Source organism: Leptodactylus fuscus, chromosome 1 (genome assembly GCF_031893055.1).
Source record: "Leptodactylus fuscus isolate aLepFus1 chromosome 1, aLepFus1.hap2, whole genome shotgun sequence".
In the NCBI taxonomy this organism is placed as follows: Eukaryota; Metazoa; Chordata; class Amphibia; order Anura; family Leptodactylidae; genus Leptodactylus; species Leptodactylus fuscus.
In genome coordinates this window covers 248583669-248609724 of record NC_134265.1, presented here as the reverse complement: position 1 = coordinate 248609724, position 26056 = coordinate 248583669, and the positions used below count along the sequence as shown (strand labels likewise).

General features: G+C 43.2%; 1 protein-coding gene across 1 annotated transcript in view; it reads right to left on the bottom strand.

Annotated features, from left to right (window-relative positions):
- The window catches only part of BMPR1B (bone morphogenetic protein receptor type 1B), a 404403-nt gene that overhangs the window by 229959 nt on the left and 148388 nt on the right, over positions 1–26056 (bottom strand). The window contains exon 3 of the mRNA XM_075285697.1: positions 23935–24008. The gene's annotated coding sequence lies outside the window, so the exon portion shown is untranslated. The remainder of the gene's footprint in view (positions 1–23934; positions 24009–26056) is intronic.

The window sequence follows — 26056 nt, the reverse complement described above, 5'->3', positions numbered from 1 at the left end:
AATTTCTGTTGGTATTCTGACCTCTATTGAACTATGGACATAGAAAATCACAGATTGTATAGAATGTACCCATTTGTTACCTATAGTATAGTTGTGTGGTTCTGCTTTTCATGTTATCCAATTTGCCTTTAGGTTTATGGCGCATTCTTTTTTTATGTACCCATGGTTATAGTTAGTCGTCTGTTGTCACAGTCTTTACAACACGGAAACTATTAAATCTGTTCATATTTCATCTGAAAATATTGCTCAATATTCCAATTGCTGTATTTTGCCATACAGCAATTTTGGAAATAATTGTGAGCCAGCTGGAGGTGAAAAATCTTTCCGGAAATAAAAATGAAACACACTGAGACCTATTAATAACACATTGTTAAGGCTAGAGAAAATTTCATTCTTGGCAAGGTTGTCACTAATTGTTTTTCCCCATGAGCGAAATGACTGTGTCCATGTTCATGCGTTTGCAACCCACTCTTGCATGCAATGATATAGTAATAGCGTCCAAACACGCCCACATTGCAGCATGACACTAAACATTACTAAAAAACTACAGGTGGAAGTCAGGAGCAACAGGTGGAACACATAAAAACCCAAACTATTGGCACATCTCTTTCAATGGCTCTGTATAATAATGAGTTTTCCACTAGTGGTTCTAAAATCCATTTCAGTAATTGTTTTAATGTCCTTGGCTTTTTAGGAGCTGTAAAAGAATATTATTTGGACTTTGTGTTTGGTATTTAAAGCAAGTTTCCAGTGATGCTTACCTGCTATTTATTCTACTCACAGTTGGCTGTTGTATGCTTTCCTCCATTGCATCACAGCTATGATTAGTGACTGCAACCAGGCTCTAATGTCTATTGGCATTCCGAGGTAGTCTTAATTCTACCTTATGATTATTTAAAGAGGACCTGTCACTAAGTCTGAAAAGTAAAATGATAGGCATCCACCGCTTGCTGCCACCTTAACCATTTTTTTTCTACCCAAATCCGTTCAGCCATATAAGATCTTATCATGTTGATGCAGATTAGAGCATGCTAACCAAATGGGCGCTAACACTGCTTTCTTTGGGGTCTCTGTATACTCTATGTCATGCAGTGTCATCAGCCATGTGTCCACTTTTTTAAGCCTTATGTTTTAGCCTTGTTTCTCCTTTAGGGTGCATTCACACGGAGGAAAATGGTGAGGAATTTGGTGTGGAATTTCAGCGCTGAAAAAAAAAGCCTCCCATTGACTACAAATGCAGATTTGAACAGGGCATAACTTGTATTAAAGGGGTATTCCCACCTCACATACTCAGCAGTCTTTACTGCTGTAAAATCTTCTTTCTTCCTGGTTTCTTGCATCATTTGGTGGGCGGGGTTTCACATGCAACCTGTCGTTTAGCTCCACCTCCAAATTTGTGTGTAGCTCCGCCCACCCATATTGGACTATGAAGTACAGGCAGCAGCAACTCCATTCTGTGTTACATACAGAGACTGCCTGTCTCTGCCATAATGAACACAATTGAATTAGCTAGCCTGATAACAGAGCAGCAGACACATCACTTGACTCATGAGCAGATAAGTCAGGGATGTGGCCACAAAGAATTGAATAAAGTAAGATAGTGGACAAACAAAGCAGTTTTGCTGAAGCAGTGTATTTAGGAAAAGTCTTACATCCACATTAACAAGCAGTATAGATAGGATCCTTGTGATGGGACAACCCCTTTAAGGCTTCATTCACATCTGCATTTGGATTCCGTCTGGGGGAGTCCGCATGAGGACCCCCCTGAACGGAATACCAAAAGCAACTGCAAGCAGTGTGCCAGTGAAAGAACACAGACCCCATAGACTATAATGGGGTCCGTGTGCTGGCCGCCAGATCTCCGCAGGGATCATGCGGACAGGAAAGTAGTTTACAATCTACTTTCCTATCCACATGATTTGTGCGGGCAGCAAGCACACGGACCCCGTTACAGTCTATGGGTCTGTGTGCTTTTACAGCACACTGCTTGCAGTTGCGTTCGGTATTCTGTTTGGTGGGGTCCCCATGCAGACTCCCCGAACGGAATACTGAACGAAGATGTGAATGAGGGGTAAACTACAAGCCACGTCAGACCTGCAGTTTGCAAGCTGCCGTAATAACAGACAAGATGTCTTGTTCCCAGTATAGGCAGGTGTGATGATGTAACAACATTGCACCTCCTTTGCTGAGTCGTAGACATCCTCTGTGTGGTCACGGCGTCTTGTAGACATTAGACATTAGAAGTGGAGCAGCTCTGTTCATCAAGCGATCGCAGTCCACTAACTTATATATATATATATATATATATATATATATATATATATATATATATATATATAACTTTCTTTTTTAAGGGAAGTTGGAGGCCTTATAATATTACAAGGAAGGATTAGGGGGTATTATGACTATAAGTGAGATTATTTACATAAGGTTCCATTAGGAGGCAATATGAATATAATGGGTTAAATTAAGTAAAATGCTCTTTATGAATATAAGGAGTAGCATTTATATAAGGGTTCGTTGGGGCAATCTAAATAAAAAGGGGGTATCATTTATAGAAGGGTTTATTAGGGGCATTATAAATATAAGGGAGGCATCATTTAGATAAGGAGTCATTAGGAGCATTATGAACAGAAGGGGATATCAAAAGGTCATTAAGGGGGAATTCTGAATAAAAGGAGGGAACATTTATTTAAGGTCATTTTGGGACAGTATTTATATCAGGGGGCAAAAGGGACATAATATAAGGGGGGCAATTAATTTAATTAACCCTTACGGGATACAGAGTTTTTTCATTTTTGTGTTTTCGATTTTTACTCCCAGCATTCCAAAAGTCATAACTTTTTAATATCTCCATTCATGTAGTCGTATAAGTTTGATTTGTGCTTGAAAAGTTGTACTTCAAAGTTTTATTATTTTGTACAATGTACTTAGAAGCAGGAAAAAAATTCAGAATGAGATGGAATTGAAAAAAAAAAATGCTGTACCGCCATTTTCTTATGAGTTTTGTTTTTACGGTCTTCCACTCTGTAGTAAAAATGCTAAGTTAGATTTATTTCCAGGGGGTCAGTATGATCACGGCAATACCAAAATGATACAGGCTTTTTTTTTTTTTTAGGTTTTAATAATGTTACAAAAATTCACAATTTTGAAGAAAAAAAATAAAAATTTCTTTCAATCACCATATTCTGACATCTGTCACTTTTTTATATTTCAGTGTCAGCTGTGTGTTTTTTGCGGGACAATATGTAATTTTTATTGATACCATTTGGCGAATGTATGATGTTTTGATTACTTTTTATTCCATTTTGTAGCGTTTACCTTAAGAGGCACATTTTTTTAGATTTTAAAAATTTGGGCATCTTCAAACTTAGGGATGCCTGATGTATTTATGTTTACATTTATTTGTTTACATTACATTGTGACCTAGGAAAAGGGGAGTGGTGATTTAAACTTTTATTTTTTATTTTTTTAATAATTTTAAAAACTTTTTTTCTTATATTTTTTTTATTAATTTATTTATCCCCTTCCCCTTTTTAGCCATATAGTGCAATACTACTGTATTGCAATCTATAGCGAATTTGGTATGTAACTAATAGAGCCAACTGTAGGCAGGCTTTAGTAGTTACTAAATACTATAGCTGGGCTGCAAGCCTTTTAGAAGGCTCCTGACTACCATAGTAATGGAATAGGGAGGGCCATAATCAAGCTATGGGGGCGCCACCTCATTACCGAACATGAAATGGAAAATGAAATTAACCACTCAAATGCCATGGTTGCATGTGATCAGGGCATCTGAGTCATCTCTTTCATACTTTCCTGGTGACTTGTAACTTTTCTTTTCATTTCCATTGCCTTTTCAGCCAGCATGGCTTCTGCAAAGGCTATTCAGACACTCCTAAACGTTTGCAGTGAGCCCAGACATAAATGAAGACTAAATTTGAAACAGTCTGGTTTACTGATAAGTGCTGTGCAACCATGGATGATCCAGCTGCACGGAGTAGTGGATGGTTGGTGGATGGCCACTATATCCCAATAAGGCTGCGAAGTCAACACAGTGGTGGCGGAGTCATGTTATGGGCTAGAATCATGGGAAGATAACTGGTAGTCAACTTTAGGTGTGAAAATGATCTCTGTGAAACAGAAAAAGTTTCACAGTTGAAACTCAGTGGTATAAATGCAACATGTGAGGCATATGTTTTAGTACTTCAGTGCAAAACCAAAAATATATCATTTTGGTTTCACCAAAGCTTCTGATCATGATATGTATACTATAAAATGCAAATCCACCATCTTTCAAAGTTAGGGTGCATTCACACTGAGTAAACGCTAGCTTATTTTGTAAAGTAAAATTACACTTGTAAATTTTGCTATCCCATTGACTTCAATGACATTTTACAGGCGTATTTTTACAGGCGTATTTTTACACTTGTAAAAAAATATCATTGAAGTCAATGGGATAGCAAAATTTACAAGTGTAATTTTACTCTACAAAATAAGCTAGCGTTTACTCAGTGTGAATGCACCCTTAACTGTGAAAGTTGATCTCTGGTTTCATTTGCCAACAGTTGAGAAAACATACAAAAAATTAAATCTAACTTCACAGATGAAAGGATTATTTTAAATCAGGAAGCCAAATAGATATTGAGCTGTTGTTCTGGATAAGGAGAATTAAATTAACCCATGTGTTTTTTTGTTCCATGTATTAAGGATGATGAATCACCACTGTTCTATTTAATACGGAAATACAAACAACAATAATGCAATATACCATTACGTGGTTATCAAGTAGAAGGGAAAATATAAAATACGTACACAAGGTAAATATGGATAAAAGAGAGTTCCTTGTAAAGGTAGAAGAATTTATTATGTTATTACAGGGTACATTGTACATTCTGCACGTTTAGCAGACAGCAAGTTATAGAGTTGGAAGGGCTGAGAAGATCAATATATACTGAAGGATTCACTAAAATAATTATTGTTTTAGACCCTGGCTCACTGTTGATGTAGAAGTCTGGAAAGTAATACTACATAATGACTTACAGCTCTCTATGTATGCACAATTACTGCCATTTATGGCAGTCTATTATTGAATAGGACTGCCCAATGGTGTACTTAGACAAAAATGAGCAGATATTAAAATAAATACCGTATTTTTCGGACTATAAGACGCCCAAATTTGGGGGGAAAAGAAGGGTGCGTCTTATAGTCCGAATGTGGCGCCTGGCACCCGCCGTAATAGAGAGGCGGATGCCGGCAAGGGATAGACGCCGGGGCCTGAGACATCGCTGCGCTCCTCTGCCCTGCATGAAGCCAGCAGCGGTAGGGGCGATGCTATTCCGCTCCTCCGTCCACCCGCCGCTGGCTTCATGCAGGGCAGAGGATCGCAGCGATGTCTCAGGTACCGGCACCTATGATGGCGTCTATCCCTCGCCTCGTCCCTCATCTATCCCTCGCCTCGCTGTACTAGAGAGGCGGATGCTGGGTCTGTAGTCTGTATCAGCGGCCCTTTCTCCCCCGGGGCCGGTCCCCACCGGCCCCGTACCTGTGAAGTTGCAGGCCGGCTCCTGCGTGGCGATATCGCAAGAGCCGACCTGTTCGGGTGACAGCCGGGAGCCTAATGAGGGCTCCCAGGCCTGTCACTGCTATATTAGTATTGCGGCTGGGTCTATGACCAGCCGTAATACTAATGGACAGAATGGCCCATAGATGGCAATACAGTTGTATTGCTGGAAATAAAATAGTAAAAAAAAAAAAAAAAAGCTTTAAAAATATATAATAAAAATATGAAATAAATAAAAGTTCTAAATCACCTCCTGTCCCTAGAATATATATATATATATATATATATATATATATATATATATATGTAGAAAATCATATATCATAAACCACCGGGTTTTTTTTCAATACAAGGTGATTAGAGATGAGCGAACAGTGTTCTATCGAACTCATGTTCGATCGGATATTAGGCTGTTCGGCATGTTCGAATCGAATCGAACACCGCGTGGTAAAGTGCGCCATTACTCGATTCCCCTCCCACCTTCCCTGGCGCCTTTTTTGCTCCAATAACAGCGCAGGGTAGGTGGGACAGGAACTACGACACCGGTGACGTTGAGAAAAGTAGGCAAAACCCATTGGCTGCCGAAAACATGTGACCTCTAATTTAAAAGAACAGCGCCGCCCAGGTTCGCGTCATTCTGAGCTTGCAATTCACCGAGGACGGAGGTTTCCGTCCAGCTAGCTAGGGCTTAGATTCTGGGTAGGCAGGGACAGGCTAGGATAGGAAGGAGAAGACAACCACAACAGCTCTTGTAAGAGCTAAATTCCAGGGAGAAGCTTGTCAGTGTAACGTGGCACTGACGGGCTCAATCGCCGCAACCCAGCTTTCCCAGGATCCTGAATGGAATACACTGTCAGTGTATTCCCGTATACCCGATATATACCCCGATACCCGTTCCAACGGTGTGCCCCCCCACCTTCACCCCAGAAATACCCTGCAAGTCCCCTAGCAATAGAATTGGGGCTATATACACCCACAATTTTTACTACTGGTATACAGTGCCATTGTCTGACTGGGAATTCAAAGAGTATATTGGGAATACAAATACCCTCATTTCTTGCTACTGCCATATAGTGCCAGTGTCTGACTGGGAATTCAAAGAATATATTGGGGTTACGTGCACCCACAATTTTTACTACTGGTATACAGTGCCATTGTCTGACTGGGAATTCAAAGAGTATATTGGGAATACAAATACCCTCATTTCTTGCTACTGCCATATAGTGCCAGTGTCTGACTGGGAATTCAAAGAATATATTGGGGTTACGTGCACCCACAATTTTTACTACTGGTATACAGTGCCATTGTCTGACTGGGAATTCAAAGAATATATTGGGGTTATAAATACCCTCATTTCTTGCTACTGCCATATAGTGCCAGTTTCTGACTGGTAATTCAAAGAATATATTGGGGTTACGTGCACCCACAATTTTTACTACTGGTATACAGTGGCATTGTCTGACTGGGAATTCAAAGAATATATTGGGAATACAAATACCCTCATTTCTTGCTACTGCCATATAGTGCCAGTGTCTGACTGGGAATTCAAAGAATATATTGGGGTTACGTGCACCCACAATTTTTACTACTGGTATACAGTGCCATTGTCTGACTGGGAATTCAAAGAATATATTGGGAATACAAATACCCTCATTTCTTGCTACTGCCATATAGTGCCAGTTTCTGACTGGTAATTCAAAGAATATATTGGGGTTACGTGCACCCACAATTTTTACTACTGGTATACAGTGCCATTGTCTGACTGGGAATTCAAAGAATATATTGGGGTTATAAATACCCTCATTTCTTGCTACTGCCATATAGTGCCAGTTTCTGACTGGTAATTCAAAGAATATATTGGGGTTACGTGCACCCACAATTTTTACTACTGGTATGCAGTGCCATTGTCTGACTGGGAATTCAAAGAATATATTGGGAATACAAATACCCTCATTTCTTGCTACTGCCATATAGTGCCAGTGTCTGACTGGGAATTCAAAGAATATATTGGGGTTACGTGCACCCACAATTTTTACTACTGGTATACAGTGCCATTGTCTGACTGGGAATTCAAAGAATATATTGGGAATACAAATACCCTCATTTCTTGCTACTGCCATATAGTGCCAGTGTCTGACTGGGAAATCAAAGAATATATTGGGGTTACGTGCACCCACAATTTTTACTACTGGTATACAGTGCCATTGTCTGACTGGGAATTCAAAGAATATATTGGGGTTATAAATACCCTCATTTCTTGCTACTGCCATATAGTGCCAGTTTCTGACTGGTAATTCAAAGAATATATTGGGGTTACGTGCACCCACAATTTTTACTACTGGTATACAGTGCCATTGTCTGACTGGGAATTCAAAGAATATATTGGGAATACAAATACCCTCATTTCTTGCTACTGCCATATAGTGCCAGTGTCTGACTGGGAATTCAAAGAATATATTGGGGTTACGTGCACCCACAATTTTTACTACTGGTATACAGTGCCATTGTCTGACTGGGAATTCAAAGAATATATTGGGAATACAAATACCCTCATTTCTTGCTACTGCCATATAGTGCCAGTGTCTGACTGGTAATTCAAAGAATATATTGGGGTTACGTGCACCCACAATTTTTACTACTGGTATACAGTGCCATTGTCTGACTGGGAATTCAAAGAATATATTGGGAATACAAATACCCTCATTTCTTGCTACTGCCATATAGTGCCAGTGTCTGACTGGGAATTCAAAGAATATATTGGGGTTACGTGCACCCACAATTTTTACTACTGGTATACAGTGCCATTGTCTGACTGGGAATTCAAAGAATATATTGGGAATACAAATACCCTCATTTCTTGCTACTGCCATATAGTGCCAGTGTCTGACTGGGAATTCAAAGAATATATTGGGGTTACGTGCACCCACAATTTTTACTACTGGTATACAGTGCCATTGTCTGACTGGGAATTCAAAGAATATATTGGGGTTATAAATACCCTCATTTCTTGCTACTGCCATATAGTGCCAGTTTCTGACTGGTAATTCAAAGAATATATTGGGGTTACGTGCACCCACAATTTTTACTACTGGTATACAGTGCCATTGTCTGACTGGGAATTCAAAGAATATATTGGGGTTATAAATACCCTCATTTCTTGCTACTGCCATATAGTGCCAGTTTCTGACTGGTAATTCAAAGAATATATTGGGGTTACGTGCACCCACAATTTTTACTACTGGTATACAGTGCCATTGTCTGACTGGGAATTCAAAGAATATATTGGGAATACAAATACCCTCATTTCTTGCTACTGCCATATAGTGCCAGTGTCTGACTGGGAAATCAAAGAATATATTGGGGTTACGTGCACCCACAATTTTTTACTACTGGTATACAGTGCCATTGTCTGACTGGGAATTCAAAGAATATATTGGGAATACAAATACCCTCATTTCTTGCTACTGCCATATAGTGCCAGTGTCTGACTGGTAATTCAAAGAATATATTGGGGTTACGTGCACCCACAATTTTTACTACTGGTATACAGTGCCATTGTCTGACTGGGAATTCAAAGAATATATTGGGAATACAAATACCCTCATTTCTTGCTACTGCCATATAGTGCCAGTGTCTGACTGGGAATTCAAAGAATATATTGGGGTTACGTGCACCCACAATTTTTACTACTGGTATACAGTGCCATTGTCTGACTGGGAATTCAAAGAATATATTGGGAATACAAATACCCTCATTTCTTGCTACTGCCATATAGTGCCAGTGTCTGACTGGGAAATCAAAGAATATATTGGGGTTACGTGCACCCACAATTTTTACTACTGGTATACAGTGCCATTGTCTGACTGGGAATTCAAAGAATATATTGGGAATACAAATACCCTCATTTCTTGCTACTGCCATATAGTGCCAGTGTCTGACTGGTAATTCAAAGAATATATTGGGGTTACGTGCACCCACAATTTTTACTACTGGTATACAGTGCCATTGTCTGACTGGGAATTCAAAGAATATATTGGGAATACAAATACCCTCATTTCTTGCTACTGCCATATAGTGCCAGTGTCTGACTGGGAATTCAAAGAATATATTGGGGTTACGTGCACCCACAATTTTTACTACTGGTATACAGTGCCATTGTCTGACTGGGAATTCAAAGAATATATTGGGAATACAAATACCCTCATTTCTTGCTACTGCCATATAGTGCCAGTGTCTGACTGGGAAATCAAAGAATATATTGGGGTTACGTGCACCCACAATTTTTACTACTGGTATACAGTGCCATTGTCTGACTGGGAATTCAAAGAATATATTGGGAATACAAATACCCTCATTTCTTGCTACTGCCATATAGTGCCAGTGTCTGACTGGGAAATCAAAGAATATATTGGGGTTACGTGCACCCACAATTTTTACTACTGGTATACAGTGCCATTGTCTGACTGGGAATTCAAAGAATATATTGGGAATACAAATACCCTCATTTCTTGCTACTGCCATATAGTGCCAGTGTCTGACTGGGAATTCAAAGAATATATTGGGGTTACGTGCACCCACAATTTTTACTACTGGTATACAGTGCCATTGTCTGACTGGGAATTCAAAGAATATATTGGGAATACAAATACCCTCATTTCTTGCTACTGCCATATAGTGCCAGTGTCTGACTGGGAATTCAAAGAATATATTGGGGTTACGTGCACCCACAATTTTTACTACTGGTATACAGTGCCATTGTCTGACTGGGAATTCAAAGAATATATTGGGGTTATAAATACCCTCATTTCTTGCTACTGCCATATAGTGCCAGTTTCTGACTGGTAATTCAAAGAATATATTGGGGTTACGTGCACCCACAATTTTTACTACTGGTATACAGTGCCATTGTCTGACTGGGAATTCAAAGAATATATTGGGAATACAAATACCCTCATTTCTTGCTACTGCCATATAGTGCCAGTGTCTGACTGGGAATTCAAAGAATATATTGGGGTTACGTGCACCCACAATTTTTACTACTGGTATACAGTGCCATTGTCTGACTGGGAATTCAAAGAATATATTGGGAATACAAATACCCTCATTTCTTGCTACTGCCATATAGTGCCAGTGTCTGACTGGGAATTCAAAGAATATATTGGGGTTACGTGCACCCACAATTTTTACTACTGGTATACAGTGCCATTGTCTGACTGGGAATTCAAAGAATATATTGGGGTTATAAATACCCTCATTTCTTGCTACTGCCATATAGTGCCAGTTTCTGACTGGTAATTCAAAGAATATATTGGGGTTACGTGCACCCACAATTTTTACTACTGGTATACAGTGCCAATTTCTAACTAGGAATTCAAAATGCGCAAGGCTCCCGGAAAGGGACGTGGACGAGGCCGTGGGCGAGGTCGGGGGAATGGTTCTGGGGAGCAAGGTAGCAGTGAAGCCACAGGGCGTCCCGTGCCTACTCCTGTGGGGCAGCAAGCATTGCGCCACTCCACAGTGCCAGGGTTGCTTGCCACATTAACTAAACTGCAGGGTACAAACCTTAGTAGGCCCGAGAACCAGGAACAGGTCTTGCAATGGCTGTCAGAGAACGCTTACAGCACATTGTCCAGCAGCCAGTCAGACTCTGCCTCCTCTCCTCCTATTACCCAACAGTCTTGTCTTCCTTCCTCCCAAAATTCCGAAGCTTTACAGAACAATAACCCAAACTGTCCCTGCTCCCCAGAGCTGTTCTCCGCTCCTTTCATTGTCCCTCAACCTGCCTCTCCACGTCACGATTCCACGAACCTAACAGAGGAGCATCTGTGTCCAGATGCTCAAACACTAGAGTCTCCTCCATCTCCGTTCGATTTGGTGGTGGATGACCAGCAACCCACCCTCATCGACGATGATGTGACGCAGTTGCCGTCAGGGCATCCAGTTGACCGGCGCATTGTGCGGGAGGAGGAGATGAGACAGGAGTTGGAAGAGGAAGTGGTGGATGATGAGGACACTGACCCGACCTGGACAGGGGGGATGTCAAGCGGGGAAAGTAGTGTGGATGTTGAGGCAGGTGCAGCACCAAAAAGGGTAGCTAGAGGCAGAGGCAGAGGTCAGCAGCTTAGGCGAAGCCAGGCCACACCCGGAATCTCCCAAGATGTTCCAGTTCGTACCCAGCCCCGAAAAACTCCCACCTCGAGGGCACGTTTCTCGAAGGTGTGGAGTTTTTTCAAGGAATGCGCCGAGGACAGATATAGTGTTGTCTGCACAATTTGCCTCTCGAAATTGATTAGGGGCTCTGAGAAGAGCAACCTGTCCACCACTTCAATGCGCCGTCATTTGGAATCCAAGCACTGGAATCAGTGGCAGGCAGCAACGGCAGGACAAAGGCCGCCTGCCGTTCACGCCACTGCCACTGCCTCTGCCACTGCCTCTGCCTCTGCCACTGCTGACTGTGCTGGCGATGCACTCCAGAGGACGAGCCAGGACACCACTTCATCTGCCTCCGCCACTTTGTTGACTTCTACCTCATCCTCCCCTGGTCCTGTCTTATCTCCTTCTCCTGCACCATCAAAGGCACCATCAGGCGTTTCTTTACAACCCACCATCTCTCAGACATTGGAGCGGCGGCAGAAATACACTGCTAACCACCCACACGCGCAAGCCTTGAACGCCAACATCGCTAAACTGCTGGCCCAGGAGATGTTGGCGTTCCGGCTTGTTGAAACTCCCGCCTTCCTGGACCTGATGGCAACTGCGGCACCTCGCTATGCCGTCCCTAGCCGTCACTACTTCTCCCGGTGTGCCGTCCCCGCCTTGCACCAGCACGTGTCACTCAACATCAGGCGGGCCCTTAGTTCCGCGCTTTGCACAAAGGTCCACTTGACCACCGACGCGTGGACAAGTGCATGCGGACAGGGACGCTACATTTCACTGACGGCACACTGGGTGAATGTAGTTGAGGCTGGGACTGCTTCCCAAACTGGCCCGGTGTACCTCGTCTCCCCGCCTAACATTCCTGGCAGGGACACGAGAAGAACACCCCCCTCCTCCTCCTCCTCTACCGCCTCCTCCTCCGCCACCGCCTCCTCCTCTGCCACCGCCTCCTCCTCCGCTGTTAGATTGACCCCAGCTACGAGTTGGAAACGTTGCAGCACTGGCGTTGGTAGACGTCAGCAGGCTGTGCTGAAGCTGATCAGCTTGGGGGACAGACAGCACACTGCCTCCGAGGTGAGGGATGCCCTCCTCGATGAGACGGCAATATGGTTTGAGCCGCTGCACCTGGGCCCAGGCATGGTCGTTTGTGATAACGGCCGGAACCTGGTAGCAGCTCTGGAGCTTGCCGGACTCCAACATGTTCCATGCCTGGCCCACGTCTTCAACCTAGTGGTGCAACGTTTCCTAAAGAGCTACCCCAATGTTCCAGAGCTACTGGTGAAAGTGCGGCGCATGTGCGCCCACTTTCGCAAGTCGACAGTAGCCGCTGCTAGCTTAAAATCTCTCCAGCAACGCCTGCATGTGCCACAACACCGGCTTTTGTGCGACGTCCCCACACGCTGGAACTCAACGTTTCAGATGTTGAATAGAGTGGTTGAGCAGCAGAGACCTTTGATGGAATACCAGCTACAAAACCCTAGGGTGCCACAAAGTCAGCTGCCTCAGTTTCACATCCATGAGTGGCCATGGATGAGAGACCTTTGTGACATCCTACGGGTCTTTGAGGAGTCCACAAGGAGGGTGAGCTCTGAGGATGCGATGGTGAGCCTTACAATCCCGCTCTTGTGTGTTCTGAGAGAATCCCTGATTGACATCAGGGATAACTCAGATCACACAGAGGAGTTAGGGATAGCATCCGATCCGTCACAGCTGGAGAGTAGGTCCACACATCTGTCCGCTTCACTGCGTTTAATGGAGGAGGAGGAGGAGGAGGAGGAGGAGGAAGAAGAGTTGTCCGATGATGTGATGGTGATACAGGAGGCTTCCGGGCAACTTCGAATCGTCCCATTGTTGCAGCGCGGATGGGTAGACATGGAGGATGAGGAGGAAATGGAGATTGAACTTTCCGGTGGGGCCAGAGGAGTCATGCCAACTAACACTGTGGCAGACATGGCTGAGTTCATGTTGGGGTGCTTTACAACCGACAAGCGTATTGTCAAAATCATGGAGGACAACCAGTACTGGATCTTTGCTATCCTTGACCCCCGGTATAAAAACAACATCTCGTCTTTTATTCCGGTAGAGGGGAGGGCCAATCGCATCAATGCTTGCCACAGGCAATTGGTGCAGAATATGATGGAGATGTTTCCAGCATGTGACGTTGGCGGCAGGGAGGGCAGTTCCTCCAGTAGGCAACCAAGTTCTCACCGGTCCACACAAACGAGGGGCACACTGTCTAAGGTCTGGGACACCTTGATGGCACCCCCTCGCCAAAGTGCCGCCACGGAGGGTCCTAGTGTCACCAGGCGTGAGAAGTATAGGCGCATGTTGCGGGAATACCTTTCCGACCACAGCCCTGTCCTCTCCGACCCCTCTGCGCCCTACACGTATTGGGTGTCGAAGTTGGACCTGTGGCTTGAACTTGCCCTATATGCCTTGGAGGTGCTGTCCTGTCCTGCCGCCAGCGTCCTATCTGAGAGGGTGTTCAGTGCAGCCGGTGGCATCATCACTGACAAGCGCACCCGTCTGTCAGCTGAGAGTGCCGACCGGCTCACTTTGATAAAAATGAACCACCACTGGATAGAGCCTTAATTTTTGTGCCCACCTGTGTAAAGCACCCCAACATGAAACTCCATGTCTGTACTCAACCTCTCCAATTCCTCCGCATCCTCATACTCATCCACCATAAGCGTTGCACAATTCTGCTAATACTAGGCTCCCTCCAACATGATTTCCCCCAACTCTGCTGGTTAGAGGCTCCCTCCACCCTGATTTCCACCAACTCTGCTGGTTAGAGGCTCCCTCCACCCTGCTTTCCCACAACTCTGCTGGTTAGAGGCTCCCTCCACCATGAATTTGCCCAAACTGGGCTGGTTAGAGGCTCCCTCCACCATGAATTGGTCCAAACTGGGTTTTTTAGAGGCTCCCTCCACCATGAATTGGTCCAAACTGGGGTTTTTAGAGGCTCCCTCCACCATGAATTGGTCCAAACTGGGCTGTTTAGCGGCTCCCTCCACCATTAATTGGTCCAAACTGGGCTGGTTAGAGGCTCCCTCCACCATGAATTTGCCCAAACTGGGCTGTTTAGAGGCTCCCTCCACCATGAATTTGCCCAAACTGGGCTGGTTAGAGGCTCCCTCCACCATGAATTGGTCCAAACTGGGCTGTTTAGAGGCTCCCTCCACCATTAATTGGTCCAAACTGGGCTGGTTAGAGGCTCCCTCCACCATGAATTTCCCAAAACTTGGCTGTTTAGAGGCTCCCTCCACCATTAATTGGTCCAAACTGGGCTGGTTAGAGGCTCCCTCCACCATGAATTTGCCCAAACTGGGCTGTTTAGAGGCTCCCTCCACCATGAATTGGTCCAAACTGGGTTTTTTAGAGGCTCCCTCCACCATGAATTGGTCCAAACTGGGCTGTTTAGAGGCTCCCTCCACCATGAATTTGCCCAAACTGGGCTGTTTAGCGGCTCCCTCCACCATTAATTGGTCCAAACTGGGCTGGTTAGAGGCTCCCTCCACCATGAATTTGCCCAAACTGGGCTGTTTAGAGGCTCCCTCCACCATGAATTTGCCCAAACTGGGCTGGTTAGAGGCTCCCTCCACCATGAATTGGTCCAAACTGGGTTTTTTAGAGGCTCCCTCCACCATGAATTTGCCCAAACTGGGCTGTTTAGAGGCTCCCTCCACCATGAATTTGCCCAAACTGGGCTGGTTAGAGGCTCCCTCCACCATGAATTGGTCCAAACTGGGGTTTTTAGAGGCTCCCTCCACCATGAATTGGTCCGAACTTGGCTGTTTAGAGGCTCCCTCCACCATGAATTGGTCCAAACTGGGGTGGTTAGAGGCTCCCTCCACCATTAATTGGTCCAAACTGGGCTGGTTAGAGGCTCCCTCCACCATTAATTGGTCCAAACTGGGCTGGTTAGAGGCTCCCTCCACCATTAATTGGTCCAAACTGGGCTGGTTAGAGGCTCCCTCCACCATGAATTTGCCCAAACTGGGCTGTTTAGAGGCTCCCTCCACCATGAATTGGTCCAAACTGGGTTTTTTAGAGGCTCCCTCCACCATGAATTGGTCCAAACTGGGCTGTTTAGAGGCTCCCTCCACCATGAATTTGCCCAAACTGGGCTGTTTAGAGGCTCCCTCCACCATTAATTGGTCCAAACTGGGCTGGTTAGAGGCTCCCTCCACCATTAATTGGTCCAAACTGGGCTGGTTAGAGGCTCCCTCCACCATTAATTGGTCCAAACTGGGCTGGTTAGAGGCTCCCTCCACCATGAATTTGCCCAAACTGGGCTGTTTAGAGGCTCCCTCCACCATGAATTGGTCCAAACTGGGTTTTTTAGAGGCTCCCTCCACCATGAATTGGTCCAAACTGGGCTGTTTAGAGGCTCCCTCCACCATGAATTTGCCCAAACTGGGCTGTTTAGCGGCTCCCTCCACCATTAATTGGTCCAAACTGGGCTGGTTAGAGGCTCCCTCCACCATGAATTTGCCCAAACTGGGCTGTTTAGAGGCTCCCTCCACCATGAATTGGTCCAAACTGGGTTTTTTAGAGGCTCCCTCCACCATGAATTGGTCCAAACTGGGCTGTTTAGAGGCTCCCTCCACCATGAATTTGCCCAAACTGGGCTGTTTAGCGGCTCCCTCCACCATTAATTGGTCCAAACTGGGCTGGTTAGAGGCTCCCTCCACCATGAATTTGCCCAAACTGGGCTGTTTAGAGGCTCCCTCCACCATGAATTTGCCCAAACTGGGCTGGTTAGAGGCTCCCTCCACCATGAATTGGTCCAAACTGGGTTTTTTTAGAGGCTCCCTCCACCATGAATTTGCCCAAACTGGGCTGTTTAGAGGCTCCCTCCACCATGAATTTGCCCAAACTGGGCTGGTTAGAGGCTCCCTCCACCATGAATTGGTCCAAACTGGGGTTTTTAGAGGCTCCCTCCACCATGAATTGGTCCAAACTTGGCTGTTTAGAGGCTCCCTCCACCATGAATTGGTCCAAACTGGGGTGGTTAGAGGCTCCCTCCACCATTAATTGGTCCAAACTGGGCTGGTTAGAGGCTCCCTCCACCATTAATTGGTCCAAACTGGGCTGGTTAGAGGCTCCCTCCACCATTAATTGGTCCAAACTGGGCTGGTTAGAGGCTCCCTCCACCATGAATTTGCCCAAACTGGGCTGTTTAGAGGCTCCCTCCACCATGAATTGGTCCAAACTGGGTTTTTTAGAGGCTCCCTCCACCATGAATTGGTCCAAACTGGGCTGTTTAGAGGCTCCCTCCACCATGAATTTGCCCAAACTGGGCTGTTTAGCGGCTCCCTCCACCATTAATTGGTCCAAACTGGGCTGGTTAGAGGCTCCCTCCACCATGAATTTGCCCAAACTGGGCTGTTTAGAGGCTCCCTCCACCATGAATTTGCCCAAACTGGGCTGGTTAGAGGCTCCCTCCACCATGAATTGGTCCAAACTGGGGTTTTTAGAGGCTCCCTCCACCATGAATTGGTCCAAACTTGGCTGTTTAGAGGCTCCCTCCACCATGAATTGGTCCAAACTGGGGTGGTTAGAGGCTCCCTCCACCATTAATTGGTCCAAACTGGGCTGGTTAGAGGCTCCCTCCACCATTAATTGGTCCAAACTGGGCTGGTTAGAGGCTCCCTCCACCATTAATTGGTCCAAACTGGGCTGGTTAGAGGCTCCCTCCACCATTAATTGGTCCAAACTGGGCTGGTTAGAGGCTCCCTCCACCATGAATTTTCCCAAACTGGGCTGGTTAGAGGCTCCCTCCACCATGAATTGGTCCAAACTGGGTTTTTTAGAGGCTCCCTCCACCATGAATTTGCCCAAACTGGGCTGGTTAGAGGCTCCCTCCACCATGAATTTGCCCAAACTGGGCTGGTTAGAGGCTCCCTCCACCATGAATTGGTCCAAACTGGGTTTTTTAGAGGCTCCCTCCACCATGAATTTGCCCACACTGGGCTGGTTAGAGGCTCCCTCCACCATGAATTGGTCCAAACTGGGGTTTTTAGAGGCTCCCTCCACCATGAATTTGCCCAAACTGGGGTGTTTAGAGGCTCCCTCCACCATGAATTTGCCCAAACTCTGCTGGTTAGAGGCTCAATCCACCCTGATTTTCAAAACAAATGTTGGTGCCAACCTCAACTTACTACAAGGGCCAAATTCACTGCTGGTGACAAGCTCTCCTCACTGCAAGTGCCAAATACACATGTTTCAAGGTGTTTTCCTACTGTCAGAGATGTGGTATTGAGTGTGTAAAGTGTGTAGTTGTTAGGCTGTGATGTTGGGGTAATAGAGGGTCTTTGGTGTGTTAGATGCCCCCAGACATGCTTCCCCTGCTGTCCCAGTGTCATTCCAGAGGTGTTGGCATCATTTCCTGGGGTGTCATAGTGGACTTGGTGACCCTCCAGACACGGATTTGGGTTTCCCCCTTAACGAGTATCTGTTCCCCATAGACTATAATGGGGTTCGAAACCCATTCGAACACACGAACATTGAGCGGCTGTTCGAATCGAATTTCGAACCTCGAACATTTTAGTGTTCGCTCATCTCTAAAGGTGATCTAAGCAATAGACATTCCCCAAAATTGTATAACTAAAAAGTACTTCTGGCCCCGCAAAAAAACCCACTCTATGCGTCCCCGTACAACTGCAGGGTCACCTGTCAATGTGGCCTTGCAGCTGTTGCAAAACTACAACTCCCATATATTAAATATTTTACCATTTTTTGCTTCCAAATTTTTTTTCCCTATTTTCCTCCTCTAAAACCTCGTCTTATAGTCCGAAAAATACGGGTAAATAAAATTACACATGCTAATAAATATTAGAATAGGTCATCAATATCAGGCCAAAGAAAGAGAAGTCACATGCCCACTGCCGGTTTGAACAGATGATCAGTGGTGCTCCCATGTGGTTGGTTTTTACTGCTGCTCATCTCCAAGTTTTTCTGATGGTCCATACAGCTTTCAACCTTTGCATTGCATTGCAAATGAATACCACAGCAATAAAAGGCATGCTGCAGGCTTAAAACCTTCAGCATAAGTCACTTTTAGACACAGGTTTAGTTACAGAAAGGGGATGAGATAAATCTCATCCACATTGCTTCTACTGCAGAAGGAGCGAGTTAGCCACTGGCAAATTTTGGGCCACTATGGTCATTCTGAGTGTACAGAGGTGGATTGGGAACTTAAAGTGGCCTTAAAAAGATATAAAAGTAACTCCATCTTTATGGGTGAATTTTGAAACATAACTTTTAATTTTATATGATAAAACAAAAAACCAAAAGCCCCAATGTGCGCTAAAAATTGAGAAATGATACACACTATACGGAATGATGGTGTCCGTGTGCGTTAATAAATTCCTCAATACATAACTGTAGTCACTGTATAGAAGGATAGTGACCCAATTAGGAGAATGTTGATAGGAGAGCCATAAACAACTGCCCCTCAGTCATCCATATATATATAGTACCCTAACCTGTACTGGTTATAACAGTCACTCTAAACCCCTGTGATTATAATAAACACTTGGAGAAGGAAAGGGTATATGGATTTCACTGATCTAGCATAAAATAGATATTACTGCTCTCCTATTCTGACCTAATGTGGGCTATAACCTCCTCATAGCTCCTCAGGGAGACAACATTCTCCAAATTGGGGCACTATCCTTCTATACAGTGACTACAGTTATGTATTGAGGAATTTATTAACGCACACGGACACCATCATTCTATATAGTGTGTATCATTTCTCAATTTGTGGCGCACATTGGGGCTTTTGTTATTATTTTTTGTTTGTTTGTTTTATCATATAAAATTAAAAGTTATGTTTTAAAATTTACTCTTTCTGTGACAAAGTTGATAATTGAGTAAATTACCCGTCAGTGAATTCATCTTTATGGGTGGGTTAAACTGGCAGAAGACAGAGCCAACATAAGTATTATGTAAGGGTGTGGTTTGAATAAAGTGCCTTCAAACAAGAACCATGGTTTGTTTGTTTTTTGGTTTTTGCAAAACAATTCTCTCTGTAGCCATTTTTGGTCTTGACTCAAAAAACCGCAACAAAATCTGCAACAAAAGAAGCTGCATTTCCGCAATGTGGGGCCTCAGCCTTAAGGTAGTCATTGCAATAGTTATATCAATTTTTTTTTTTTTTTTTAACTGGGAAATACTTCATATGTGAGATGGGACCAATGTAGAGATCATTCTTCCTGGCAAAGTGTTCTTTATACAAGAAAGCCCTAACTGTAATGCTTCATGGCTGCACTCTTTTTCCTTTTTTATATTTAATGCTAAAACTACTATTCCATGGCCAAACAAAGAAAGTAATAATTGTAATGTAAGGAGAAATGGAACAAGGATGCCAATTAAGATTATATATGTATAATAGGAGTGAAATGATGTATTGCCATTTGTATGATTAAAGGAATTCTCAATACATAAAGTGAAATTTATTTTTGTAAAAATGTTAACGTTCATAAAGTAATAATCTATGCACAATGTTCCAACGAGTATTGCAGAAAGTGGCAGTTAAAACTGGTGTCAAGAATGGATCATAAAAAAATCCCATTTACTGTATATCAGAAAGGAAATGCTTGCAGCAAGTGATACAGCAGGTACAACATTACTAAAATAATAGGACATTACATCATAGAATGTTAACAACTCCATAAAATACTTTCTTGCCTGCAAAATAGTTTTACATAATTGTTGTATACTTATTCCAGGCTGTGCTTTCAAATTTCCCAGATGAAAGTTAAAAGATGTGAAATTTAATGAAAGCAATAAGGTTTAACACTTATGTCCATTGTAGATGAAGACAAAATGATGGAAACTGATATAAACTGACTATATAAACTAATAAAGTGATACTGAAATAAAAAGATGGCATACTAGAATTGTACTGTTTAGTGTGCTCACAAAGTCTAATATACTGTGTACATGTGGTGTTACAAACCTAGTTGTACACAGTCCCGTGACTTCCATATTCTACATTACAACACTATTCCTTGCTGCATGCCTAAATCAGCAACATTACACCTACTTTTTTGCCACTCAGACCTTACTGACATATCCACTTTTAGCAGACAAATACAGGAGTGTAACTAGCAAAGACTGGGCCTCATAGCAAGCTGCTAACTCCCCCCTCCCCCATCACCCAGAGACCCCAAAATATAATGATAGCAGTATTTGTTGAGGTTTGCCCTACACACACTCTTGCCGCAGGCCCATGGCCTTACTTACTGATCCCCACTCCTGCTCACAGCCGCTTCCACTTCCCCTGCTTCCCCCAAGGGGGCCCCAGAGACATAATATGAGACCTGCATCTCCTTGGAGAGTAGTAGGGGAAGCAGAAGTGGTCCTGAGCAGAAACAGGGATTGGTAAGTAAATAGGGCCCGTTACCTGCTGAGATTACTCCAGTTGAAATGGCCTATTAAAAAAAAAAAGGGGGGGGGGAGCATATAAATCATGCAATCACATGATTCTGTAAATTTTTGGGGCGGGTGTTGTCTGTGATTGTTCTGTTTTTACAGCCAAGCAAAATAGATAAACATTCATTTTTTTGTTAATTTCCTATACTTTTCAATTTTTCTGGATTTGGGTAAAACACACACCAAACATATAGCATTTATAGCATCATGCTGTCCATGATTTTCACTGGCCCATGAACTATAGAGGGTGCAAGTGGTCTGCCAAAAGAATGGGCATCTGCAAGTGCCCATTAAGAACAATGGGTTTGCATGCTCCTGGAAGAAGTATCTAGGTGCATCAATCATAATGTAAGTTATAAATAGGTAATTATATTCATGATCATGACAGCAAAGGTACACAAGCAAAAAGAAAACCTCCAGAGTGCTTGCTTGAAAATGTGGCAAATTTGGAATATTTATATGATGTTTATTATTCCACGATAGCTCTGATAGACTGAGATGGATACATACTGTACATTGGAATAACTCTGACCATGTTACTGTATAGAGATTTTTATACTAAATGTTGTCCGACTTATTTCTTATTGATGACCTATCCCCAAAATAGGCCATGAGTAAGTGGTAAGTGAGGGTTCGACACCCAGGACCCACTTCAACTATTTATGGCATTTGTATGAGCACCTTTGCCTCCTTCCTTGCTCACAGCACACATTGCTTCATAGTGGTTTTGTGATGTAATTACAGCCCTGTCCCATTCACGACTGAAAAGGTTTCTGCGCTGTTATGAGTGCCACATCCCCTCAAACTGCTGATCAGTTGGAGTCCTAGGCGCTGGATCTCTGCTGATCTTTTATTGATGACGTATACTGAGAATAGGGCATCAATAAAAATTAGTTGGACAATTGCTAGGAAGTTATTATAAATAATTTATAGATGTTCTAAATGTATTTAGTTGATTTATAAAAAAAATTTTAACGAATATTGTATCATTGGCAAACAGTTTGTGGCTGAAATACTGTAGGAAATCGCTCCACCTTTCCAAAAGGAGTGCAAATCTAGATGAAAAAACTATGAAATAACCATAAAATAAACTAGATACATAAAATATAGGACCTATGTCATAAATAGCATGCAAATATACAGTATATTAACAGAGTAGTTCTTGACCATAGTCTATTATTACATCAGCAGTTATTTTAATTTGTCAATGGGGTGACAAGTGTACCTTTTCAGCTGTCACATAAAGCAGCAGATAACCATGAGAGCCAAGATCACAATTATAGCCATAGCAGACTATGTAGCTGTCTCACAGAAAAGCTACATGGGTACTCTTGCCAAGGAGAGAGAACATGTTCCTGCAAGCGCTTACTCATAGTCAAACAAATTCAGAGAGGAGTTATGCAATAGGGTTATGTAACTATAATGGCGTGCCTGTATACCTTTTAACATATATTAGTAAATAATTCCAAATATTACAAATGAAATTGTGTGCATATAATTACACAAGGGTTTTGATTACCTGAAACTAAGATCTAATCCTTTAATTCACACCTACTTCTAATAAAGCCACAATGCTGATCAAGTACATGAAGCAGTGCCAGAAATATTCTCTGAGGTCACAAACAGAACAGTTATTGGGATGTATGCTGTTACTTTGCTTGAAGAGGAGTTTATTTTAGCTGTTTCTTCCCCCATATGCAATCTGCCTCCTATAATTCACTTGACTCCTTAAACTAAATTTTCAATTAAAATAAGCATCACGGACCTCTTTCTGCAGGAGTCATACTTGCCTGGCTATTATTACCAGATTATGCCCTTAGGTTTAATTGAAAACCAGGTATTAATCTATAGAGAGCTACCTTCCCATAGGTGGTGCAAATCCTCTTTTTCACCAGTAAGATCTAGGGTTGAGTGACCGGGATTGGAAAAGTTTGCATTTCGATCGGCGATTGAGTAAATTTCACGATCGTGATCGCAATTCCGATCCCGATCTTTTTAGGCGGGATCGAGGTCAGAGGTTATTTCCCACAATGCTTTGCTACTAGCCAAGCATTGTGGGAAAAGCTAACAATGTTAGCTAGTGACTAGCGTCAGCTAGTCACTAGCTAACATCTCTAGTAGCTAACACTTACCTGCACTCCCCGCTATTCTCGCTCCTCTTCTCGCCTCGCTGCTGCCGCCTCCCAGGTTAGTGTTACAGACCTAGGAAGAAGGCGGGGCTTGTGGCTTAGGAGAGTGTGGGTGGGTACAGGGCGGGGAGAGGTGAGTGATGCACTCATGTCTCCCCGCCCTGTACCCAACCACACTCTCCTAAGCCACAAGCCCCACCCTCTTCCTAGGTCTGTAACACTAACCTGGGAGGTGGGGGCAGCAAGGTGAGAAGAAGCGTGAAGAGGAGCAAGAACAACGGCAGCGATCTGTGCAGGTAAGTGGGCACCAGGGGGAACTAAGTAGCCTGAGGATATATATATATATTTTTTTTAATCACTACACAGTGTGGAGTCTAAAATTTAAAGCGTTCAATTTTTGGGCTCCATGCTGTGTAGTGAATAGGATCATTTTTAAAATCCGATCTTCAATTTAAAAAAATCCCATTGACTTGCATTGGAATTGGGATCGGGATTGGGTTCGAATGGAAAATGATCAGAAATCGGATTTTAAAAACAATCCTGAAATCTCAAGATCGGCTCAACCCTAGTAAGGTCTTAATTGTATACCTGATATGGAAAATCTAGGTAGCATAATTAACTAGAGGAAAACTCTCTTACCTGCTACATGTACTGTTGCACTCCGCTTCTGTCTCCTATGTCTGCTCCAAGTTCACTCAAACTTTGTGAATAGCCTATGGTAAAGCAAAATAATTATATTTTTATTACTGTTTTTAATAAATTCAGTAAGCTAGAGTATTTTACATCATTCATTGCTGCATTATACCTAGACTACTGATATTTCCCTTCAAGGGATTGTCCATCTTAAAGGGATCCTATCATTAAAACACATTTTTTTCTGGTTGACATGTAGGAATAGCCTTAAGAAAGGTTATTCTTCTCCTACCTTTAGATGTTTTCTCCACACCGCCGTTCGGTATAAATCCTGTTTTTCGTCGGTATGAAAATGAGTTCTCTCACAGCACTGGGGGCATCTTCTTGAGGAACGTCATCTTCACACGTCTTTTTCCGGCACAGGCGGTCAAACTTGAAGGCCTCGGGCAGAGCCAACTGCGCATGCCCACGGCCACAAGAAAAATGGCCGCTTACACAGTAAGTAAGCGGCCATTTTCTTGTGGCCTGTGGGCATGCGCAGTCGGCTCTTGCCCAAGGCCAACAAGTTTGACCGCCTGCGCCAGAAGAAAACGCGTGAGAGGATGTTCCTGAAGAAGATGGAGGCGGTGCTGGAGAGTTCTCTCGTAGCATTGGGGGCGCCCCCAGTGCTGTGAGAGAACTCACTTACTTACCGACGAAAACCGGGATTTATACTGAACAGCGGCGTGGAGAAGACATCTAAAGGTAGGAGAAGAATAGCCTTTCTTAAGCCTATTCCTACGGGTCAACCAGAAAAAAAAATATATTTTAATGATAGGATGTCGTTAAAGAATTAATTTTGTTAGTAAAGTTCCTCATTGATACGATTATCACAAGGTGCCCTACTTTTGCTTAGAATACCAGGTGACCATACGTATTAGACTAAATTGATGAATATGGACAATTTCAAGCACAACAAATGTTCATAGAGTTAAATTTAACAACAGATAATTTTTTTTATCTTCCTCAGTTGCTCAATGTCATCATCTGGAAAGAAGATGTTTGAATGTTCCATGCAATGGGGGAAGTATCTTTTACTTCTCTTCAGGGACATTAAAGATATACTGTATGTGGAGTTCAAATGACTGCAAATTTGGACTAAAATATATATGGCAACATTTGCAAAATGATCATCCATCAACCATCAGCCGACTTCTGTCTGATGTCTATGGCTACTGTAATATATGGGTATGCAGCATTAAACAGCACCTAACAGAGCCCACTGAAGTTCCTAGGTGTCTGTGTAGTGTATGCTGACTATATCAGAGGTACTGTCTCCCTATTTACATCTTGGGAGACAGATTTGCATATTCCTCCCATGATATATTTACAGAAAGAGAGAGAAAATTTGTATATACTATCCATAAATAGATGAGGATTCGGAATGGATTCCCTGCTCTATTAAAGGGGCTCTATCATTGGGAAAAGTAATTTTTAACTAAACACATCCTTGCATAGGCTTTAGAAAGGCTATTTCACACTTACCTTTAGTATATAGATTGCCTCAGTGGTTTCTGAATAAGTTAGTTTTAATTAACATGCTAATGAGCTTCCAGCCAGCACAGGAAGTTCCCAGCAGCACTCGTCTCTGCTATTATCTCTTATGTGTGTGTGCAAACAGGAAGCTGAGTCATCAGCAGCAGCAGCCTGTGCATAGGAAACAATAGCAAAGAGGGTGCATTGTACACCAGTCTAATTAGCATATGAATAAAAGCGTACTTATTCAAAAACCACTGAGGCAATTTACATACTAAAGGTAGGTGTGGAATAGCCTTTCTAAAGGCTATGCAAAGATGTAATTAGTTTAAAATGACTTTTCCCAATGATAGAGCCCCTTTAAATCACAGTTACCTAATATTAAAGGGGTGAATTAAATTTATGTCACATTATCCACTTTCTTATCATGTGGCTCTGACCACTGGGACCACCACCTCTCCCAAGAATGGGATTCTGTATTCTCCATATGAATGGAAGGACAGGTAGAAAGCTGGTACATTAATCTCTATTCCGACTTCCAGAAATAGTAGTGCAGAGTGTTTGGTTATCCCTGGCAGTGCCAATAGAGATAAATAGCGCAGAAATACGCCTG